Raw genomic sequence first — 23,223 nt, 5'->3', positions numbered from 1 at the left:
TCCATCATTACCCCACCATACACTCAGGTACCCACGGTTGAAGAAGCATTACATCTCTTGCTCGAGACTCAGAAACAAGCTCTATCCAACATTGCAGCTGCTCAAAAGAATGGCAAACACTATGCTGATCTTCATTGCAATCCTGATCCCCCTTACCAGATAGGAGAGTGTGTCTGGTTGTCTAGGAAATACTACCAGCTTATGTCCACAAAGGCAAGTTTGCATCCAAGTATTTTGGACCTTTCAAAGTAAAAAAGAGAATCACTAGTGTCTCGTTCAGACTCCAATTACCACTGACATGGCATTGCATCAATCCAGTATTCCACTCATTCTTGCTCAAGCCAGTCTCTCCAGATACTTTATCCTATCATCAAGTTTATACTACTCCTTCAATCATTCATAATCAACATCAGGAATCTGAAGTGGGACAAATCTGTGACTAGCGATTCTATCGTGGTACGTTGCAATACTTGATCCACTGGAAGGGATACCTTCCTTCAGAACATACCTAGGAACCTGCCCGTCATGTTCATGCTCCAGCCTTGTTCCATTGCTTTCATCTATTACATGGAAACCAGGCATGACCCGGCTTGGTAGGGGGCATTATGTCAGAACCCCCTACCGCTCCTGGTCCTTTTATGCTGGTTGGCGTTTGTTGCGCCAACCATAACATGGCGCCCCATGCAGTATGCACTTTTGCCAATCATGACATGGCACCTTCCGCATTTTGCCAACCAAGCCAGAACATGGCGTGCTTCATACCATGTTACGATCGGGGGAGGAGCTCTCTCACACCCGGTCATCAAAACAAACCGGAGGAACACCATGTATTGCGTTGCAACTTCTACTCTCCTTGCCTGTACCATTCTGCGCTCTTCCTTGCTTTCGCTCCAGCCCCTATGCTCTCTGTGACCTCCTCACTTAGCTGCTTCCCCTCTGCTCCTCGTCCTTGTCAATTGCTTGGCTTCTTGTTCCTTGCTCCAGCCCGTTGATGCCTCCTGAAACAATGTCTCCAACTACCTTAATTCGTGGGCTTTCTATTCTCTTAGCCTATGTTGGTACTTTAAATTGCTGCTAGCTCTGGACATCACACCAGCTCGGGACTCCTATTCTGCACCAAGGTTTTTTGTACTCCTTTGGGCTTTTTCCTTGGGTTTTTTCCTTACCTTTTGCCAGACCAGTCTTTTTCATCAAGACAACTCTGGCAGCTGGTGAGGAGAGACCTTATCTTCATCACAGAAAAACCACGGCCAGAAATTCGAGTAAGCAAAAGACTAAAAGGTGACCTTACACTGGTGTCTGGAACAAAAGGTCCCAAACTCTGTTCTGGTCATTACTCTGAGCTGGAATTTCAGGCCCTCTCAATCACCCCGCACCCCCTCCAGCAGCTTTTCCAAAGCAACTTGCTGCAATACATTTTTCACCTCCTGCTACAAGCCTCGGCTGCACTAATAAGGATTATATGTTCATTGGTATGATCCGATTCTGATATTACCTATCAACCAGTAATTGTTTAGTTATAAACATTGATACCTTTTCCCATGACAAAGCGTTTACTTCTATCATTTTCTGGGTATGTTTCCTATTCCAGAACATATTTCATCTGTGGGATCAATGCTTAATCCAGGCTACCCATGAAATGGAGTTGAAGTTACACAGGGTTTATTATACCCGCTATTAGATGCTCTTCTAAATTGCCATCCCCACCAAGAACAAAAGAAGAATCCGGTTGGCAGATTTTCACTGATAACCATTTTTTTAAATTGGTTTCTTATTTTGTGCTTCATGCCAGACTCCAGTGCTCAAGTGTGGGACTGGGCCTGGGTATCAAATTGGTGCTACTCAGTGTATTTTTGTGTCCTAGACCAGCGCGTTACCCTTGAGATATCCCCCCAGAATAGCATGGGATGCACAATACCTGCAGTAAGTGTCCCATTGAACTGTGATAACATTTTGAGGTTGTGCCTCTTATTGGAGAGAGTAGCCAATGACACCACCATGTGCCTTTCACTTATTATGCAGGACCAAGTTGCCATTCGCACCATGGCAAAATAGGATGGCCCCAGAAACCGTATTTGGATCTAAAGGAGGCATCTTTATTCTCATGGGATGGAGAATGGTCAGTAAGTCCACATCATTGTGTGGGCGGGCCTCGGCTGGTTAGGGAGGGGCGGGTCCAGGGGCACGGCAGTTGCCGTTTGTGTTAATAAAGAGAGGTTGCCTGATACTGTGGCTCCGTGTCATAATTTGAGTACGCCCCGCCCGCGCCTTGTGAGTGTCTAACAATGGCGACGAGGGGTGCCCAACCCGCCCGTGCATAAGGAAGAGGCCTGCTGTCGGGCAGTGAAGCGCGTCGGCGCGCCTCCCATGAGCAACAGAGTTCGCCGGAGGCTGGGCCAGCCACAGAACATGCGGAATACGCGTGAGAACAGAAAACATGCGCCACAGTCACGGAACGCAAACCTTCCAAAGCCCTCTCCAGCCCAGCAGTACAGGAGCCAGCACCAGCACGAGGGCCCCCAGCAATGGTGAAAATACCCGCAAACATATGCGGAGGCGCAACCACGCCATTGTGGCACGCCAGGAACACCCTGGCTGCAAAAAAACAAACAAACACGTGTACATCCCGCCAGCACCTTAACACATGAATGCACCGACAGGGCGGCCTATTCACAGCGGAGCGCCTCGCACACGGCAAGAGGTAGCCCCACCTGCCAGAGCTCCACAAGGGCATCACTCCTACAGAGAAGCCCAAGAAGAGAAACTTTGGCATGTACCCAACACGCGGGACGTATGTACACACGAAATCAAGAGTTAGAAAGAATCTTGGCAAACACCCACTGCCACCACCGGAACAAGGTACGGCAAAAGACATCTAGAAGGGAATTACACATTTAACTGCAGAATCGCCTGGCACATACACGCCCTCAAGCAATCATGTCAGACTCAGCCCTAGCAACTGCATCATCCTCGGGGAGGGCAGACAACCCACAAGAAAGTGGACAGCAGCCACAGAACAACAGCGGCACATCACAGGTCATGCACATGCCGAATCCTTTTGAGATACGGGACACTTCAAACCTAGGACGTCGATGGGCTATATGGCTCAGAGATTTCAAGTTTTACGCAGGTGCCATAGGGTTAACGGACGACGAAAGACTCAAGAACACAATCTTCATGGCGGTAGGCCCGGCAGTAAGGGACATTGCGGGCAAATTACTCAACGTGGACACAGTGTCATACAGAGAACTCCACGTCAAACTCTCCGAATACTTTGCACCACACACCAATGTTGATTATGAGCGCCATATTTTTCACACGACCAGACAGGAGAAAGGTGAATCCATAGACAATTTCATCATGCACCTTCGCATCAAACTCAAACATTGCAAGTTTCACAAGCACTCAAATGAAGAAGCACTTAGATCGCAGGTGATCGCAGGTTGCCTTTCCCAACCATTCCGCAAACAACTGCTGCAGAAACAGAGATCATTGGAGGAAATCCTGGCATTGGCCCGCATGGAAGCTGCAGTAGACTCCCAACTGGATAAACCAGGGTAAGATCTCTATACAACAGCCCACAGCCAACACCGACACCGTCAACAAATTATTCCCGAACCCCACTCAAGGAGGTAAGCGCCCTGACGCCACATGTTACAAATGTGGATATGAATACCCGCATGTGGGGGAGTGCCCAGCGATAGGACAGCAATGCGCCGCTTGTGGCGGAATGGACCACTACAGGGCCATGTGCAAAAACGCGCCGGGACCCACTTCAAGTAGACAACGTACGCAGGAAAGGCGCAGATACTGCCGCCAAAGTTCACCAAGGCCCAGAGGGGAAAATGACCGCCCAAATCCCAGGAGGGAAGATAGAGACAGGAGGAACATCTGCACAAGAGAAGACAGACGCCAGCCAGAAGAGGCTAGACGCTCACAGAGAAGGCATTTCGTCAGGTACATCAAGATGCGGTCCCCCTCCAGCAGCGATACACCATTATCGTAAGAAGATCAACGGAAAAAGGGATACGTATGGGCTCTAAACAATAACACCACGGCCACTCAACACAGTCCCATCCTCACGCTACGCATCAACAACACCCCGCAACAATTCTTAATAGACACTGGCGCAACAGTCAACATCATCAGCAAACAGGCATATGAATCTCTTACACCGCTGCCGAAGATCAAGAAAGCATCGGTGGATATATACCCTTACGGTGCCACAAAACCATTACCATGCAAAGGCACGATCACGGCCTGGTGCACCCACAAAGAGCACGCAATGAAGATCCCCTGCACATTTTAAAAACCGAGGCCAACAGCGGATTCATTCTGAGCTTCCGTACAGTGGTGGATATGGGTCTAGTGCACATCTTATATCCACTGATGGGCCATAAATATTTTGCCAAACCAGATGCCATAGAACAAACATTCCCAAAATTGTTCAGTGGCCTCGGGAAACTTAAGAACAGAAAAGTACACCTTCACAAAAACCCTCTCGTAAAACCTGTGGCCCAACACACCGAGGCATTCCGATAAACATCCAACAGCAGGTGGAGGACGAACTGGACAAACTCATCAAGATGAAGGTGATTGAACCTGTGTCAGGCCCCACGCCGTGGGTATTTCCCATTGTCCCCATCCCCAAGAAATCCCTGGACGGATCCATACTCCTGTGTGTAGATATGCGCAGAGCCAACGTCGCTATTGAAAGGGAAAGACACCTGGTGCCCAGGATCACGGACATGATCCAGCTCCTCCACGGAGCAAAGATCTTCTCAAAATTGGATCTAACGAAAGGTTCCCACCAGTTCGAAATTGCCTCCGAATCCCGATACATCACAACCTTCATAACCCACCTCGGCCTTTTCCAATACAAAAGACTCAGCTTCGGCATCTCGTCCGCGGCTGAGATTTTTCAAGAAGAAATACATAGAGTGATTTGACACGTACCGAACTGTTTAAACTATTCAGATGATGTACTGGTGTGTGGCAAAACACAGGAAGAGCATGACACGGCATTACACAGAGTATGCCAGGCCCTACAGGAAGCAGGACTCACGCTAAACAAAGCGAAGTGCGAATTCTCTAAAGGGTCTCTGAGATTCTTTGGTCATGTCTTCGCGGAAAAGGGCATGAGGCCAGACCCTGACAAAGTCGAGGCAATCAACTCGGCTACGCCCCCTGAAACCACAACGGATCTGCTTTTAGGCCTGGCCAGTTACTGCTCAAGGTACCTGAAGGACTATGCCACAGTGAGCAACCCTTTACGCCTGCTCACGTGCAAAGACACCCCATTTGTCTGGTCACCTGAATGCCAGAAGGCATTTGAAGCAATCTGGAATGCCATCTCACAAGCGGAAGACATGGCATACTTCGATGCTCGCCGAGACACTGAAATCAACGTCAACGCCAGCCCTGTGGGGCAGGGCATGATACTTACCCAAAAGGACTTGGCAGGCCCGCACAACATATATGTGGTAGCCTATGCCAGCAGGAGCTTGACTGCCACGGAAAGGACATATTCGCAGGCAGAAAAAGAAAGCCTGGCGGTGGTATGGGCGTGCAAATACTTTCACTTATTCTTATTTGGAAAGGAGTTCACGATAGTCACGGACCACCAAGCACTGCTCACCATTTATGGTGACCCCAAAGCCAGGATGCCACCAAGAATATCCAGATGGGGTCTGCGCCTACAGGACTACAATTTCACAGTAAAACACTGACCCGGAAAAGAAGAGAACCCAGCAGATTATTAAAGGCCTGCAAAGTGATAATCCCAAGAACACTCTGAGAAAAGACAGTACATCTGGCCCATAAGGGACACCGAGGAGTGGCAGCAACGAAGCGCCTCCTTAGACAAAAGGTGTGGTTCCCGCAGCTCGACCGACTGGTAGAAGACATCGTGGGACGCTGCCATATCTGCGCGCAAGTAGCACCACCCTTCTTACATCCAATACCGTATTATTACAAATGACCTAACATAACTGAGGCTTTAACGTAGCTGAATCGATTCTTAAGTTTGCTTAACATCTTTAGCTGACGGCTGTTCAACTACATTTAGTCTCTCTTCAATTACAGCCAAGAAAGAAGTCAGGGGCATAATTAATTTCATGTCCAATCCATTCCACATTCTCTGCCACCATTCTACCGCGCACACAGTCTGATGGTCATCATTCCACCGGCCCAGATGAATTGATCTTACATCTTTTAGTTCCGGACAGAAAAGAACAAGATGCTTAAGTGATTCCAGCTCTTTGTCGCAAAAGCGACAAATGGAATTTAATCCTACGTTACAAGCCCAATGGCTGGTCCGCTCCTTGGTTTTAATAGCATTTAGCCAGAATAGCATGAATAGTCTCCTGGCTTTCGAATTTGGGAAACGATTCAGGTATTTTTGAAGCACATTGTAACCTCTTGCTTCGGCAGGAGAGTCTTTCATAGCATTGGCAGAATAGCGCTCACTACATGTTGTAATCCAATCGGCACGCCAGATCATCACTTTTGCTGCTGTAGGATTTAAGTGGAGAGTTTCCAAGCTGATATTGTATATTAGCAAGAGATCTTTGCATCGTTTCACCCATTGAGATAGAATGTCAGGGCCTATTGGTGACGCATTGTGTAAGATCTTAAATTGCAAAATTCCTTCCTCTGCTCTGGATTTCTGAAATAAAGCCAGTTGGTTCCAGCAGATCCGGGCATGCAACGAAATTAAGGCAAGTTCATACCTTATGCAGGCTGTTGAGATTCCAATCGGTAGGCTTAGAGCCTTAGTCAAGAACGTATGTTCTAGTGAAGCCCAGTGATTCGCCGAGCATCCAAAGGCATTTTCTGCGCCGTATGTCAGGATCGGTACAATTTTCTGTTCGTAAAAGTTTCGCAGCGGACGCATCACATTTCCTCTTGGATTCGACTACCCTAGACTCATCACAAATGCTGGAGTTCAGTATCATACGCAGGTACTTTACACTTTTTGATATACGTAGTTGGTCTTGATCTAGTGTCCACATATATTTTGAGGCCTTTGACTTTTGACTTGCTCTTAAATTCTCGTTCATCAAAATTTCCGCCTTTGCTGTATTGATCTTCAGATTGTTCATGCTCACATATCTTTGCACTGCCTCAAGTTTACGTTGTAGGCCAATCGGGGTTAAATCTAAGATTACCAAATAGTTTGTGCGTCTTAATCTGTGCTGACAGGGAACCTGATTGATCTAGATGAATTGCAATCGAAGTGTCTGTGTGGAGTTCTTTAATCGCGGCAAGTAAACCTGCCGGGCAACCCCACACTTCCAATTTTTGCCACAACACTTTGCGATCAATCATATCAAAGGCCATGGAAAAATCGACAAAAGCAAGATACACTTTCGTGTTTGCTCGCATGGCTTCCATTTTCAGTAAGTTTAGGATGAGCAGGTTCAGAGAACACCCGACAAATTTCACGAATCCCGCTTGTCTTTCATCCTGTCTTTTTGCAGTTCTGGCCCAGTTGATCAATTTTGTTTGAAGCAGCGAGGCGTAAATCTTGCCCAGGACGTTGAGCGGAGCCACCGGACGATAATTTTCCGGTGATGATCTATTTCCTTTCTTGAAGATCAGCACTATTATCCCTGTCTTCCATGAAGTTGGCACTTGTTTTTGCATGTTGATTCTTGCAAATAGATCAAAGCACAGATCAGCCCAAAGATCAGGGAACTGTTTGATCATAAAGTTCGACAAGCCGTCAGGGCCTGGCGCCCTGGAGTTTTTAGCTCTCATAATTACCTCTCGGATGTCCTCCCTTGTAAAGTGTAAATTCCATGATACTAGGTTGGATGTTGCAAAGTTAGGAGCCAGAGTTTTATGATATAGAGAGGTAAAATGATGCACCCACTCAATTTCTGGTACCAGGCACACTTGCAATGCCTCTTGCGGTGTTTCCATACAATTAATGGTTCGCCAGACTTCAGCACTGTTCTTATTAGTTAGAGTCTACAGCATTGCCTCAGCATCATTCAGGTGTAGTAAAAATGTATGGCTTTTAATCCAATTTTTATAAGATTGTTTGATTACTCTGTTTCTTGACATTATTTCTTCCTTGGACCCTTGTTTGTTTTTCCGGATTTCAGCTCTCATCATTCTTTTGCGCTGCATCACAGTCAGGTCAAAGCAGTGTTTCTTCCGAAATTACCAGTTTTTCAGCCCAGTATTTTTGGCTTTAAATTGCGACAATATAGACGCATATTCAATCTTCTCCGGTGTTGACTTGAATTGGGAGCATATATTGGCCACCTCGCGTTCATCCAGCCTCACACGTAGGCGATTTGATTCCACCAGAACTTTTGTTCCCCATTTTTGACTTTGAACACCTCTTAAGACTTGAAATTTTAACTCTAACATCTCATGATCACTGTTAGCCATTGTGAGAATTTTCATGGACTTTACCCTCGCAAGCATAGTATCAGAGCCAAAGATGTAGTCGATAGTAGACCGTTGGCCTTCACGCTGCCACGTGGGCTTTGCCGGAATATCTCCTTGCGTACAACCGTTTAGCATTGATAGACCTCTTGCGTTCAATTCTTCTGACCAGGTTTCAGCTAGTTGACCTGGCGGAACTCTGGTTTAAAAAAATCTATATTTAGATAACTGCAAACTATCAAGACACTTCCACTGCTTGACTCCAGCAGGTTATTGATTATTGAAATAAACTGGTCGATGCATGAATATGTCCCGGTCCAACGATGATTCCAATATAAGTTGATTATATGGATCACATCCAGCACTTTTAGTATCTCACAAACTTGAATATAGGCGTGTAGTTCTTTGAATTTAGCAACCGGTAGCCTGAGGACCGTTTGATCATCGTTAAGAGCCCTGCTAGCGGACGCCCCTTTTCAGCCTTGATAGCTGGATTCAAAGCGCGTTCAAATTCTGAGATCGCTGGCAAGGCGTACAGCCAGGTTTCTTGAAGACAAATCAATTGTAAATCATGTAGCCAGTCATTATTTAGCAGATGTATGAAGCACGCGTGTTCCATGAAGCAAAGGAACAATCCTGAACCACGCTGGACTTCGGGCATTAGCTGCGAGTATAACCGTTCAAAGCCGAGGCCAGCCAATTCCATTCTTGCGTAATTTCTTGTTCCACTAAACTGCTTGTTTTTGTGGAAGAGAGTTTGACGGCTGAGTCTCCATTATTTATGGTGATTTTAATATTAGCCATTGGACTAGTTCTGGGTATCGGCACCTGCTCACCTGCAACTACACTTTGGAGTGTGAGTGCGGGTAGTCGAACTTTAAGGGGCGGCCCATTCTGACCCTGCTGCTCCTGCTGATTTTGTTCACGTAGGGCAGTTTTTTTAGAATTCTCCACAGACATTGAGTTACCCTTTTGTGTAGCCCGTGCTTCGCCTGCTCCATCCTTCATCTCCACTTTTTTACACCTTTTGGGTTCCATTACTTTATAAGTGTCGAATCCCAGCGACAACAGCTCTTCATCTGCATCTAAGATTACATTTGCAATTATATTGGAGTTAATATGCAGAATCACCTTATCCGTACATAGATCGTCCGGGAATTCGACAATTTTCAAGTCTTTCAAACCAAGGGGTCGCAACCGAGGTACGTGATGGAGCAGTCTTAACACGTTTGTTCTGATCAAGATTAGTTTGTCGCCGCCTTCCAGCCTCTCCAGCTTCAGTTTAATCGATGGAGTCGGCCCTCAGGGTCAGGCTGTTACCTGTCTATTCCTGACCTTCTGTTTTTTCACTGACGTCTCTGACTGATGGTGGTCAAATTTCTGGGGCAAGGGTACATCGGCAGCCAACACGGCCGCCGCTGACTCCCCATTTCCTCTTTGCAAAGTTCACCCCACTCAAAAGAAGCTGACATGGTCCACCAACATCCTAGTGCATCGTCTGCAAGTTTGTCCTCAGTCGTTCCCGTTTTGCTTGTAGCTTAATGAACTCCGGGCTTCTGGGCCCTGGATCCCCATACCTTGCCTCTACTTCCAGAGGAACTAACACACAACCTGTCTCTGGTCTCTCGTATTGTGTTAGTTGGTGATACTTGATGCTTTTGCAGCATATTCAGGTTGAAATTTAGTGGACCTGTTACCGAGTTCCTAGGCTCATTGATCGGTCTTGAACTCGTGGGCAACAAAACTACTTTTTGAATGATTGGAACTTCGAGAGGTGCTTTCACAAGTTCAAATGCCTCTTGCACAGGGTCTTCATAAATTGATAGTTCCATTAACTCATCATGATCGGCCAATTCGGCTTCGTCTAGCAGAACTTCTGCAGCTTTCATATTATTTCCAACTGGTTCTACTTGGGCCGTTTTGTTCTCCTTGATTGTGTCAGCTAGCTTCAAAGTGATTGTGATTGATTTATCGACGAGTTGGATCATATTAATGTTGTGAAGGAATTTTCGGGCTCCTTTTTGTTGAGATTTTTTATGCGGGCTGGCATGTTCTTTTGCTTTTTCATTTGGGAGGGATTGTTTTTGGCTTCCCCATTGGATTTGTTTTGGGCTTCAACATCTAGACTTCCAAAGTTGGGGTATAGGCCTGCAGACTTTGTGATATCAACAGGGACATCTTCCAAGGGTGGAGATGAACCAGATGCCTTTTGGCAATCCAACAAGGCTGGATTTGATGTGTTTTTGGCTTGCAGAAAGGCTGTGTGAAACGATGTTTCAAGTAAGTTCGGCTGCCCATCACTTACGCTATGTACATCTCTGGGGTTCTTAGGATTTTCCACCTCAATTATCACCTGAAGAAAAACGTCCTTATGCACCACATTGGGTGGGCTATTAGCTTCCGTTGCGTGGCTTTCAGAGTGCATGATGGAATGGGGAGGCTGATTCTCAATTTGAGATGACTGCATTTGACAAGCAGTCTTCACGGCTGACTTTACAGTATTGGATGGGAATGGTAAGAGAGATGACTGTTCTTTCATTACTGTATCTTCCATGTTACCAACAACACCCAACTCCTCGCCTCTTTGTTCTACATGTGATTTGTGAAAAAGAGACAGTGCCTCTTTTACAACTTTTGTGAACAATTTTTTATCAATCATGTCATTCCGTTTAGCATCATTGGCTGATTCTATGCCCGCCAGTAATTTTTGATTTACCTCTTCTTGTTTAGTCTTCTGCGCTCTGTGCATTACCTCTAGGTGCATACGTTTTGAATTCATCATAGCCAATAGCGTCGTGACATCCTTCACATTTTCATTTAGTGTTTCATACAATTTGGTGAAAGGTGTAAGAGAGATTGGCATTGCAGACGTTAGCCCTATTAGGAGGTCATTTGAAGGCACGTGTACGCAAGGGGCTGGGCACCCACCTCCAGCTTTCTCCTGTGTATGACGTGCGGCTCGTGCAAACCAAGCCCGTTCTCTCCTAATTTTTGACGCTCAACAAGCGATGAATCCCTAGTGGTAGTTTCCTTTGACGAGTCATCACTGTTTGAAGTTTGACTTAATTGAATTTGGTTTCGAGTCCTAGGATCATGCCCTGCATCATTATGGCAGGACAGTCGTTTCTGGGAGTCAGCCACCTTTCCCTCTTGTGACTGTACTGAAGCGTCGGAAGCCACAATCTCTTGTGACTTGAGTCTTTTATAGTTACCAGACCCCCATATGTCTCTATTTACATCAGTAACATTAGAACATTGCCTTTTCTGGGGGGCTTTTTGTATCAAGCTCTGATCCGGGGTAGATGCACCTATCCGTGTACATGAGCAGGATTTATTTAAGTTGATCAAGTTTTGTAGTACAGAGGAAACCACCTCTAAGGAGTTTCTTTTGTCAATATGGGATGGGCCATCCCCTTCAACCCCCTGCCAACATTCACGTTGTAATACTGTGTTGGAAGTTGCTGGTTTAAGGTAATAATCCATCATATTTAAATCAGGGGTAGTAGTCGGGGTTATCTGTAGTGAGGCAGGAACCTCGCGTTGGCCAACACATAACGTTCCATTCAAGTGCGAGTTTACGCCCCTGAGTAAATCAAAACTCGCACTTACTTCATATTCATCTTCAGTTCCAATGTGGCATCCTCCAAGAGACACAGCTTCGGTGCACCGCACCAACTCAGTGAGGCCAATCGATCGGCTGATCAATCGCGCCTCAGCCAAGTCTAACTAGCGCTGCAAGGCTTCTGAGCCGACATCATAGTTGCTCGCGGCCGCCGCGCTTACTACCTGACCACACCCACCAGCGTCATCAGAAGTGGGCGTGGCCAGGATCACAGTTGCTGGAGCCGAATCCGCTGCGGCACCCCCACACCTTGGAGCCGCGGCCACCAAGCCTGCCCCCCATCCCCAGACAACGACCACGGCACGGGCACAACGCCCGCCCCGGCCTCCACCAGAGCGGACTCGCCATCCGGAGCAGACTCGCCATCCCGTAAATCCTTATCATTCTCGTTGGCGGTCTTGTGGATAGCACTTGTCGTCTGATTCTGAGTCATACCTTCAGCTGACTGAATGAGATTAGAAGAAGGGGGCGAGGGCAACGTAGCGGTGGTAGGGGGTGTTTGTAGAAGGCACTAATACTTCACAGCTTGGAACAGAGCGTACGTACTCCTCAGTTTTGGAAGAATCAAAAACATCTTCTAACTGCTCCACTATTGAATCTTCGGTTATTCCTGTGTTTTCAGTTAATGATCCACATGAAAAGTATTGGCTCACCTGTTGTTGTCGAGCTCGTTTGGCAAGACGATCCTCTTGTGTAGCCAAACGTTTTACTTGGGCTCTAGTCCTTGAGATTAGATTGGATGGATCCATCATTTGCAGCTCACGGCAGGGCAGGCACCCCGTGCCACACAGCCAAACAGTAAAGGCCTCATCCCTTTGGTCCTCAGGGCTTAGTGCCGCAAGGGCGATGGAGGCGGCCTTTTGTACCAGGTGACCTAGGTCAGGTGACTTGGTCAGTTGTTAAGGGTACAGGCACACGCACCTCAAATCTCCACTTCTCCTCTCTTCCTGGTAGAGACACTCGCCACAGCCAAACAGTAAAGTCCTCAGCCCTTTGGTCCTCAGATTCTAAAATCGGACAACTGCTCCACGTTTGCAAGTCACGAATTCCAGAGGTTTGCCAAATACATGGGTTTCCAACATCGCAAAATAACCCCTCGATGGCCACAGGCAAATGGCATGGTCGAAAGGTTTATGGCCAGCATCAAGAGGACTCTCCAAATAGCCCACGTGCAAAACAAACCTTTCGAACAGGCTCGTAACCTACTACTCAGAGAATACAGGCACACGCCCCACAGCACGACAGGGATATGTCCAGCTGACCTATCGTTCCGGAGGCCAGTCACAACGAGGCTACCTGAAGATCCCCGGCTGCGAGAGCCGACGGCACTGGAACAAGAGGCAAGAGACAATGACGAAGCGAGCAAAGCAAAAACAAAAGTGATCACTGATCGAAAGAGACGAGCTCGTGAAAACCCTATGCAACCCGACGATGAAGTATGGCTCCGACAACCAAAGAACCGAAAGGAAGAAGCCACGTTCGCACCCACTCCACTCGTGACGCGCAAGAAAGGCACGATGGTCACGGCACAGAGAAGTGATTGCTCGTCAGTGACACGCAACAGTTCGTATTTCAAACGGGTGACGGCTCACCATGGAGAAGTTGAGGAAAGGGAAAGGGACAGAGACAGCGAAGAAGACAGAGTCCGGGACGAACCGTACCAAGGAGATGGGGGAAGAGTCCGAATGTGAACAAAACAACATATCACAGACACCAGGGTGGGTGACCCCCACACCAGTCCAGACGCCTTCAAAGGAGTCGCATGAAGCCACTGCGCCTCATAGAAGAAATGGGGTAATAACAGAGAAAACGGACTGACATGTTAAAAAGGGGAGAGATGTCAGTAAGTCCACATCATTGTGGACTTGGGGTTAGGGAGGGGCGGGTCCAGGGGCACAGCAGTTGCCGTTTGTATTAATAAAGAGAGGTTGCCTGATACTGTGGCTCCGTGTCGTAATTTGAGTACGGCCCGGCCGCGCCCTATGAGTGTCTAACAGAATGAGGCTTTATAATGTTTTCAGACTAGTCTAATAAGAATAGGCTGTTTACTCTTTTAATCTTTTCATTTGGAACAGGCCTAGTTTAGTTAGAGTAATCCATCTTAAAAATATGTTTGCTTGCTTACAAGATGGACTTCCTTTCTGGCACGCAGAATGAGAATGATAATTTGCTTATTAGCTACTGCACTCCGCTTTGTATTTGTAACCTTGCACATACACCTCATTTACAGCCCAGAATCTAACTCTGCTTCGTACATAAACTTGACAAGTGTGTCAATTCAATTATAATGGTCACACGCAGCTGGCTGTACTTATAACGTGTGAAGGGTTGGTGGAGAATCCAGAGGAACTTAATGAATTGATAGTTTGTATACTGAGATACCAGGAAGATAATTGGGGATAACCGGGGAACCTCCCTAAATGAAGTAATACATCCCTAAAGTCTTTGCCACGCACATAGACTCCAATGTATTAGAGAACGTATATAAGCTGTGACCCAGAGGGTGAGGGATGCACAGGATAGGCAGGTGTGTCTGAAACTGTTGTGTGTACGCTCCTTTGTCATTTTCTGCTATGCTGCTATTAAGGTTTTTACCTGACTAACCTCATCTAAATCTTGATTTTTTCTTGTCACCTGCAAGGCCTGTAACCCTGAGTGAAAAACAATGAAAAAAGGGAGAGCCAGGGGAAGGACAGGGACACATTATTACGAGAGTGTTGCTGGTTAAATTTAATATATGAACACATCTGTAAAAAAATAAATGCGTTGAATAAAAGTAACACACATGACGTTCTCATTAGAAAAGTGCTTCATGCATTTGTATGACTGTCCGGATGCTCAGAATGTCCTTATGCAGCCATTGAGAATGCATGCCCAGTCGTCACTGAAACAGTTTTTAATTGCACCATAACTCTGTGAAATATTTATTTATAAAATGAGGTGCAATGTATTATTTAAAAAAATACACACCATATTGTAAAATATTCTACATTAATCATTTGACGAAAGTGCCTTCTAATATTTATCCTGTTTGAGATAAGATTTGTATTTATTTGTATTTATATTTGTTGACGGTCATGTGTCTCAAATAGGGATGCAGAGTAACAATCGGAGATTGGACAATCATTACAAATGAATTAAACAATAAATAGCTGGTAAATTTCCTGCTGGTATGTGGGGGCTTTGTGTCGTAAACAGACTGGGACATAAGCTTGGGCGATGAAGGAGGGAAGAGATGGGATTTACTGTAGTGATGCTAGCAGTGACAGGCAGGGCAAATTTAGCAGGTGAAGGTTTGAAATGGTGTGTGCGCCTTCAGGCAGTTTTTTTGTTTGTTGAACTAATTAGATCACATTCGATGTGTTGGCAAATGTAGAGACAGTCCAAATCTACTGACAACTTTGTGAATATCTACTGACATATTTTTCATATGGTTGCAGAGTCGGAAGTTCAATAGTTAAAGGACCCATCTGCTGGAACTGTCCAACCTGCTGGAACTGTCCAACCTGCAGAAAATATTGACCATATCTGTGCATTTGTTTCAGAAAATCTACCCGGCAGATTTGGACTGTCTCTAGCATTGAGTTCAAAGCCTCTTACTTTCCATATACCTCTCGTTACCTGTGCTTGCTATTAATAGCAGATAACCTCTTATTTAGACAGAGCATTTAGGTTGAAATCTAGGGCTGTAAGTATGCACCCATGCCTTCCCTTCCGAGATAATCATAGAAGGGGACAATTCGCTCTACATACACAATTCTAACTGCAGTTATCAAGAACCAAGGCATCCCAGACAATATATTAAAAAGTGGTCAAGGCATTACCGTTTTCATCACCATCTTCAAGAAAAACATCTGGTCACAGTATCAGAAGCAGAGGAAAACCCATTAGTAAACTAAATAGATGTTGTCCTGCTAACCAGGCACCTTTGATGATGATCAAATTGTAGGTTCTGTACCTGCTCAGTTTTCCCCAAGCCTTCACAACATTCATATTGTGTACAAACTAGCCATGCATTCTGTTGCATGACTGTGAATCAACTTCCCAAACAGCTTTGCAGAGAAATTGAGGAATGAAATAGAGTGTAGCAACACGGATTTGATTCCTCGCTGTTTTTTGTTAAGATGAGGACCAGAACAGCCTTCTTCCGGATCTTGGTGTCTACTCGGTTAGAGCTATTGCATTCAATGTGTTTATCAGCAGAGGGAACGCCCAAACCTCCATATTGGATTTAAATAAATCCAAAGGGTGGCCATCTATACCTAGGTGTATTTTCAAATTGTAATAAAATAGATGAGGGGTACCCTGTGATAATATATCTATCTGCCTGTGGCCTGAAATAATACTCTAATACTCTCCTCCACCCCTTGATTCCATGAGCACTTGTCTGCTGGCCTGATTACCCCCCTCACCCGCTGCCTTTTATACCTGTGTGTCACAATTGCATTGATCCTCAATGCAATTTTCCTTACTTGTACCTGCACTTTTTAACTTGCTTTACACTCACACCTCTCTTCCTTCTCCCCTCCTACACTTCCCTCCCTCCTCCCTACCCCCTTCTTTAATGTCTCAGCATTTGCACGATCCGAACCACCTCACGGCCTTGTATGAACGCTTTTTGTTGTGTTTCACATTTTCCTTCGCTCCTAGCACTTCCCCCTCCTCCCATTTCCCCTCATTCTGTAGCACGTGCACGTCCCGAATGTTTCAAGACCTTTTAAGAACGTTTTGTTTTATACTTTCTCCTCATCCCTTCACCCCCTCCTTGTCTTGATGCGCCTTAAAACAAACAATGTTGCTGTAAGGGCGCATTACAAATAACCAATAAATGAAATAAGTATATGAAATAAAGTATCACCAGAACTGAAAAAGTGATTCATTGCTTGGGTTGAAATGTTGGCCTTTATGCCAGTTGGGATTTTATTATTTATGTAACAGCCTCTACCTACCAGTTTCTAAAACAAATCCATGGTTATGCAGGACAGCAGCCTTTTTGAAAATCTACCCAAGCAGGCTGTTGCAGTTTTTGCCCTGTTAGATAATCTCAAATTATACTTCCTTTTTTTATTTTAAATAAAACTACATTTCAATGGACCTAGTCTTTTTGACATTTAGAAGTCCTATGTTTGCTATCTTGCATTGGGATTAAAACCAGTGTTTAGGCCTAATGTTAGATTATCATTTGTTACTAGCATAAATTAAATATGGCTAGGTCACAATCGCTAGGCATTCGAAAACAGCAATTTCTGTTTTAAGGCATTTTAATCTAATCATGTTCCTATTTCCACTTGTGCACTTTTAACTGAATTGTGCAGAACAGTTGGCCCACGAGGCATTGACTAAGTAAAGAGAAAGTAGCTTTAAGCAGAGGCCTTCTGTTATTATGATTAATGATATAATATGATAAGTTATTTATAACGCGTTATTGATAAGCAGTAATTGATAACGTTATTGATAAGCAGTAATTTACTAGATGGCTTCCCCTCGATTAATAACATAGATATCATCAGACCCCTGCCTGGTCAAGGAATTGTGCGCTACACACAGATGTCTGAGCACCATTCCAAGGCCAATGACTACCAAAACACCACATCCAGCACCAGCAACGAAAGCAGAGCCCTCTTTAAAGCCATGAAGCATTGCACCAACCCTCTCCATAAGCCACACATATACCATCGGAAAATCCACTGTCACCAACTCTTCATCACAAAGAGTCACATGATCTGCCAAAACTGACAGCACACACATATCCCTCTTGCAAAACCACCACTACCTGGACAACTTCCAAGATACTTATTATGGAAGGCCACATTGTACATGGCTCACATCTCCCCTTTTTCTGTATTCAAGAGTCTTCTGACTGAAGCGTTCCTCCCTTGCCTGGCAATCATCCACTGCTCCTTCCCTCACTCAAGGCACCTTCCACTTGACCCTCACGACTGGACATAGCCTCCTGCTTCTCAAGAAACCAGCACTGGACCCTGACAACCACAGCAGCTATTGCCCCATGAACCAACCCAACTTCCATTCCTAGGTAATATCCTTGAAAAAGCCACCCAACTCCTGCTACACATTGACGGCAACAACCTACCAATGTCCTAACAATGTGGCATCAGACCCAAATGCAGCATGGGAATGGCTTACATTAGGGTGATCAGTGATGCCCTTAAGATCCTCGATGAGGGTCATCTCTGCCTCCTTGTTCTCCTCAAACTCTCAGCTGTGTTTGATAGACACCACCAGACACTCACTGACATTCTTCTTTTCTGCATGTGTACCAGGGAGACAGTCAGCTGGTTCAGATCATACCTCTTTTAAGCACCACTAATTTATCCAATTTGAGTCCTCCCAATAACCAACTCTACCCATCACTTGCTGAATTCTGTAAGTATCCATCCACTTCCCGTTCATCGTCATCCTTTACAGAGAACTGCTTGGAACTGTCCTGTCTCCAAACAGAATCCACATCCACCAATGCACAGAGAACCATTCGCTCTACCACAAGATCTCTTCCACTGAAGACACCCACAGGCCCGAGGCCTGCCTCACATTAATCCATACCTGGATGTCCAGTGCTTACCTGAAGCTCAACACTTTCATGACCAAATTCTTACTGCTTACCAACAACACTGATCATACTGACATCCAGACTTGGCTCTTCAGTCTGAGTCTTAAGGGCTTCATTCCTCAGCTGATCACATGGACCTGTTACCTTGGTTTCTACATCAACATACACCGCTCATTCAAGGAGAACAGATCAAGGAAGACACAAACGGCATGGTACAAACTTTCCCTCCCAGAAACTTAAAATCTGCTGTCTAAACCTTTGGCCTCTCCCATCAGAATGGTGGTGATGCGCTTCTGTAAAGCTTTACGGCAGTCCCTCTTGCTTATATGCTATAGCAGAATTAATAAAAGGACTTGGCGAATTCAATCACATCACCCCAACCCTCATCGATCTGCATAACCTACCACTTCAAGCAAGACTAGACTGGACTATTGCAAAAGCCTCTTTCTAAATCTTCCTGCCTCTACTCCTCAACCTTTACAACTTATCCTGATCATGAATGCAGACTTGTCCTTGACCTCAAGCCCAGGGATTGTATCCCTCCAGCTCTGAAGTCCTTTCACTGGCTCCCCGTGGCTGCAGGGATCAACTTGATGACTCTATGCATTGTCCATAAGGCTTTCTGGGGCCTGGGAACGCGCTACCTCCAACTTTCTCTTCCAAAACATCTTCCTTCTTGAGCTCTCCGCTCATCCACTGCCAACTCTCGGAGGGTCAGACGCTTCTCCAAGCAGAGAGTTAGGAGCAGAACTATCTCTTCGGCTGCGGCCTTCCCCTGGAACTGCCTCCCTGCCTCTCCCAAACTTGAGCAGAACCACCTCTCGTTCCGGGAGCAACTCAAGACCTTCCTTTTAGCTTCTGCTTTCTCTCTTCCTCTCCCCTGCTGATGCACCTGACTGCTACGTGCACTGGTCACCCTCTGAATCCTGGCCCAAGCTCCTGCATGTACAGTTGCCCTCGCACTGCCTCGCAGTGCTCCCCAGCACTTAAGGGTCTGTATCTTTAACCCTACAGTCCCTTCTCTCTGCACTTATGAGCCACCCACTGGCTGCACTTGAGTTAACTGCACTTCCCTCTTTCTCCCCCCTGGCACTTCTCCCCTTCCCTCTTCCCTGCACATGCACGATCTGTATGACAGAAGGCCTAGTAAGATCGTTATTTTGTCCTCCTTGTCTTGTCGCGCCTAGAAACACTTGTGTATTGGCGCGTTATAAATGCCACATCATATCATATCAAGCACATATGACCTTCAAATCCTGCTGCATCATCTGCCTGGCAATCTCCGTCAAGTACTTACCTGAGAATCTCCAGAAGTCTACGATCCACAGAGGCCAGGATTTGTGCATTCTTGAACTTTACTGTTGCAGGAAGCAAAGAACTGGTCTTTTCGGTGTCCAGACCCAGGAGCCTCCTCTCCATCAACAATAGATTCGCCCTCTTGGTTCTACATTTCAGGAAGGAGCTCAAGACTGATCTCTTCAAGTATTGGCTCCTTCTGAACATCTTGATCTCCACCCACTCCACTCCCCACATATCATAAGACTGGACGATCTGCTCCCCCGTTTCCTCCTGGGGTTGCTTGTAGACCCTTTGCTGCCAAATTGTCCACCTTTCCCTACCCGATTGTTAGCTCACTGCTCCCTTGTATTTATCCCTTGCTGTCTTCTTCCCTTGCCGTGTACCTCCCCATATCACTTGTAAAGTGCTCCGTTGCTTACCGAATCTAGGACCATGCTCAATAAATTCCATAATAACAATTCTAGATCTTTCCACAGTCCTCCGTTTTGGTAAACAGCAACTATTACGTGTAAGATAACATTTTTCTAATGTAGATTTCAGAGTACTATCAGATAGTTTATCCCTTCACAGACCATACCCCCTTCTCTTATATATGCCGACAATAAAATGAATCCCCTTCAATGGTTTTGTCTTTTAAATTTGGGCCAGAGATGTCATAATCCAAACCTTTTAACTAATTAACCATCCCTTGACCCAGAGCCTTATCCAGCATCTTTTTAGGTCTCCTTCAATTATAGTTGTATGATCGATACATTTTTGTTTTTCACTACTACTTAAATATGTAGATGCTTCCAACTGTAACTCAGTCAGTGCATTATACTCGCGTAACGCCTGTCTTGAATTGTAAATATCACTGTGCTTGGTTTAAGCAATATGATCCTTTATAATGCTGGTGGACAGGCACCCAGGCTACAGGCTTAGTCTGCTTTACATGTGTTCTATATTCACCGATGCTAGCAAACTTTGTTATGGGCTCTGTTTAATTGATGTTTCTGTCCAGAATGTTGCACAGACAATGTCTATATTTTGTCATGAATTGTGGATGCTGGAATTGATTTATGTGAGACAGTATGAGTCAAGTCGTCTTACCCTATTGAAGTGTATTGAAGTAGTGCCAACAGTGCGGAAGGACTACTCGGAAGGTACTGTCCTGGAAATGACATGGGAAAGTAAAGAGAATATTTCAACTTTCAATCCGTTCAATCTGTTCTGGACCCGACACCTTTTGTAGAGTGACAGAGCCTAGCCACTACATGCTCACAGGAGGGATGGTCTGGGAACCAAAAGAGGCCAAGGGAAATAACGTTGAAAGTGCCCCCATATTACACATTTTAAGCAAGCCCAACCCTTTCCCTATGAGAAAATGTGGAAATAAAATAGGTTACCACACAAAAGAGCCCCAAAATGCAGAGGCCTACCGGGAAATCTCCAGAGTTCCCTATAGGCCAGTCCAGCCCTCAGAGGCAGCAATCAAGACTGCACATGGACTAGTCTGCCAGTCTACAGACTGTTATTCATGGACTATTTACCATGCCACACAAATTGAGGTTAAACAGCAGTAAGCACCTGGTGCCATTCTGAAGAAATCGGACCACACAACCTACCTGATTTCAAGAGTCATTGCACCACAATTGGCACCAAAACACAGCTTGCGGTTGAGGTCTCATCAATGTGTCCCCCTTATCCTTCAATTAGTCTGCATCAAAGGAGTCAAGTATCTTAAGTCCCTCTGGAGTGAGAGTGCTCTGTGTTTTGTATACCCTGTGTTACATTGTGTCGGCGGCAAAGTCAAATGGAGTATTTTTGAAAGGAGGCGGCCTGCTACATATACTGGTTCCCCAGCGGAGTGAGCGTAATATGCAGAGTATTATTCTGTGTTCCTTTGGCCTTGCTGGCCGAGGTGCCCAACTACAAGAATTAGACCCTGTTACATCCTAGGATCGCAAGGCGGCAGCTCTCTGCAGTAAATCACGGGTTTCAGACCCTCCTTCAGACATGATTCCATCTGTCATTGATTCTACGGCATCCATTTCTTGTCTTCTGGCGTGGCATAACGTGAAATACTCATCAGACTTGAACCTGAGAGGAAGACATAAACTGTGCTTAATCTGATGAACATCTATCTGCTTCTACAGTAGTCCAACTTGCCAATATTTTCAAGGAGGGCTAGGATTGTTCTTGGGTTGACTCGGCACTAAAACATTTGCAGTTTTAAGACAGGTGCTGACCAAACCCTAACCTCTCCTTGATCAAAGTGTTGTTGTGGAATGTCTGTGAGTTGGAGAATTTGAACAACATGTTTTCTACTTATGATTTTATGAGCAAATGTAATATTCTTATGTTTCAGGAAACTAAGACCTCTCACTTTGACTTGAAGGGTTATTTGACTTATACATGTCCCACCACTGGAGCCGACATGGGTCAACCGAGTGGAGGTCTGGCCATAGCCATAGTTAATTCCTTAAATTTGACAGCAGAACTAATCTATTCTTCAGGTACTCTGATGGCTGTGGGCATTACTTCTAACAGAATTAATTCTGAGGTACTGTTGGTAAATGTGTATTGGAATCCCTCCAAGTCAAGTATTGAATCTATTCACTTAGTTCTGGCAGAGCTTTTGGAGGCTTGATTATTAAAAGGTCATGACAATTCCATAATTGTCGGTGGGGACTTTAACTCATATTGTGTGGAGGGTACTAAATATAATGCATCTATAGTTAAATATTATGTGTCCAACATGAGTATTAATACAGGGGTTGCTTGGGACTGCTTGTCAGACTGGGAGTTATCCCAGCCTGAAGTGGTGACTTCTAGCGATACCCCTATTTTTACATGGCATAGAGGTTCGTTACATTCACAGATTTACTATTTCTTTATGTCTACCCGTTTAAGATCAATAAGTGGTCTCTTTAAGCTCTATCATACACAACTGGGAGATCATCCTGTGGTGTACTTTGCATTAAATTGTTCTCATTCCGCACATGAGCTGTATCCTGCTTTGTCATGTCTTTCTCCCGATAGAGGTGGACTAACTCTTAAACCTAACAAGAAAAAGTGCCATCAATTTACAAATCTATTGACTGAGGCAATTTATAATCAGGGTTTGCGGTGGAACATATATTCACCCACATATGGTATGGTTGGGAAATGAAATGATATTATTACTGTCTGTTTAAAGCCTTTTACTTTGGACTATGATGTCTCGACACGTAAAACATTTCTTCACCAGTTTGATTAAAAAATCGTTGCCTCTAAGTGGTTTAAACGCAATAGTGTCAAACATCTCAGAGCTAAGGGATTACAATCCATTGATTACCAGATAACAGAAAGTACA

This window comes from Ambystoma mexicanum, chromosome 11 (assembly GCF_040938575.1).
Source record: "Ambystoma mexicanum isolate Mex_15411 chromosome 11, UKY_AmexF1_1, whole genome shotgun sequence".
NCBI lineage: Eukaryota > Metazoa > Chordata > Amphibia > Caudata > Ambystomatidae > Ambystoma > Ambystoma mexicanum.
The sequence above is the reverse complement of the archived record's forward strand: the minus strand, read 5'-3'. Positions refer to the sequence as shown.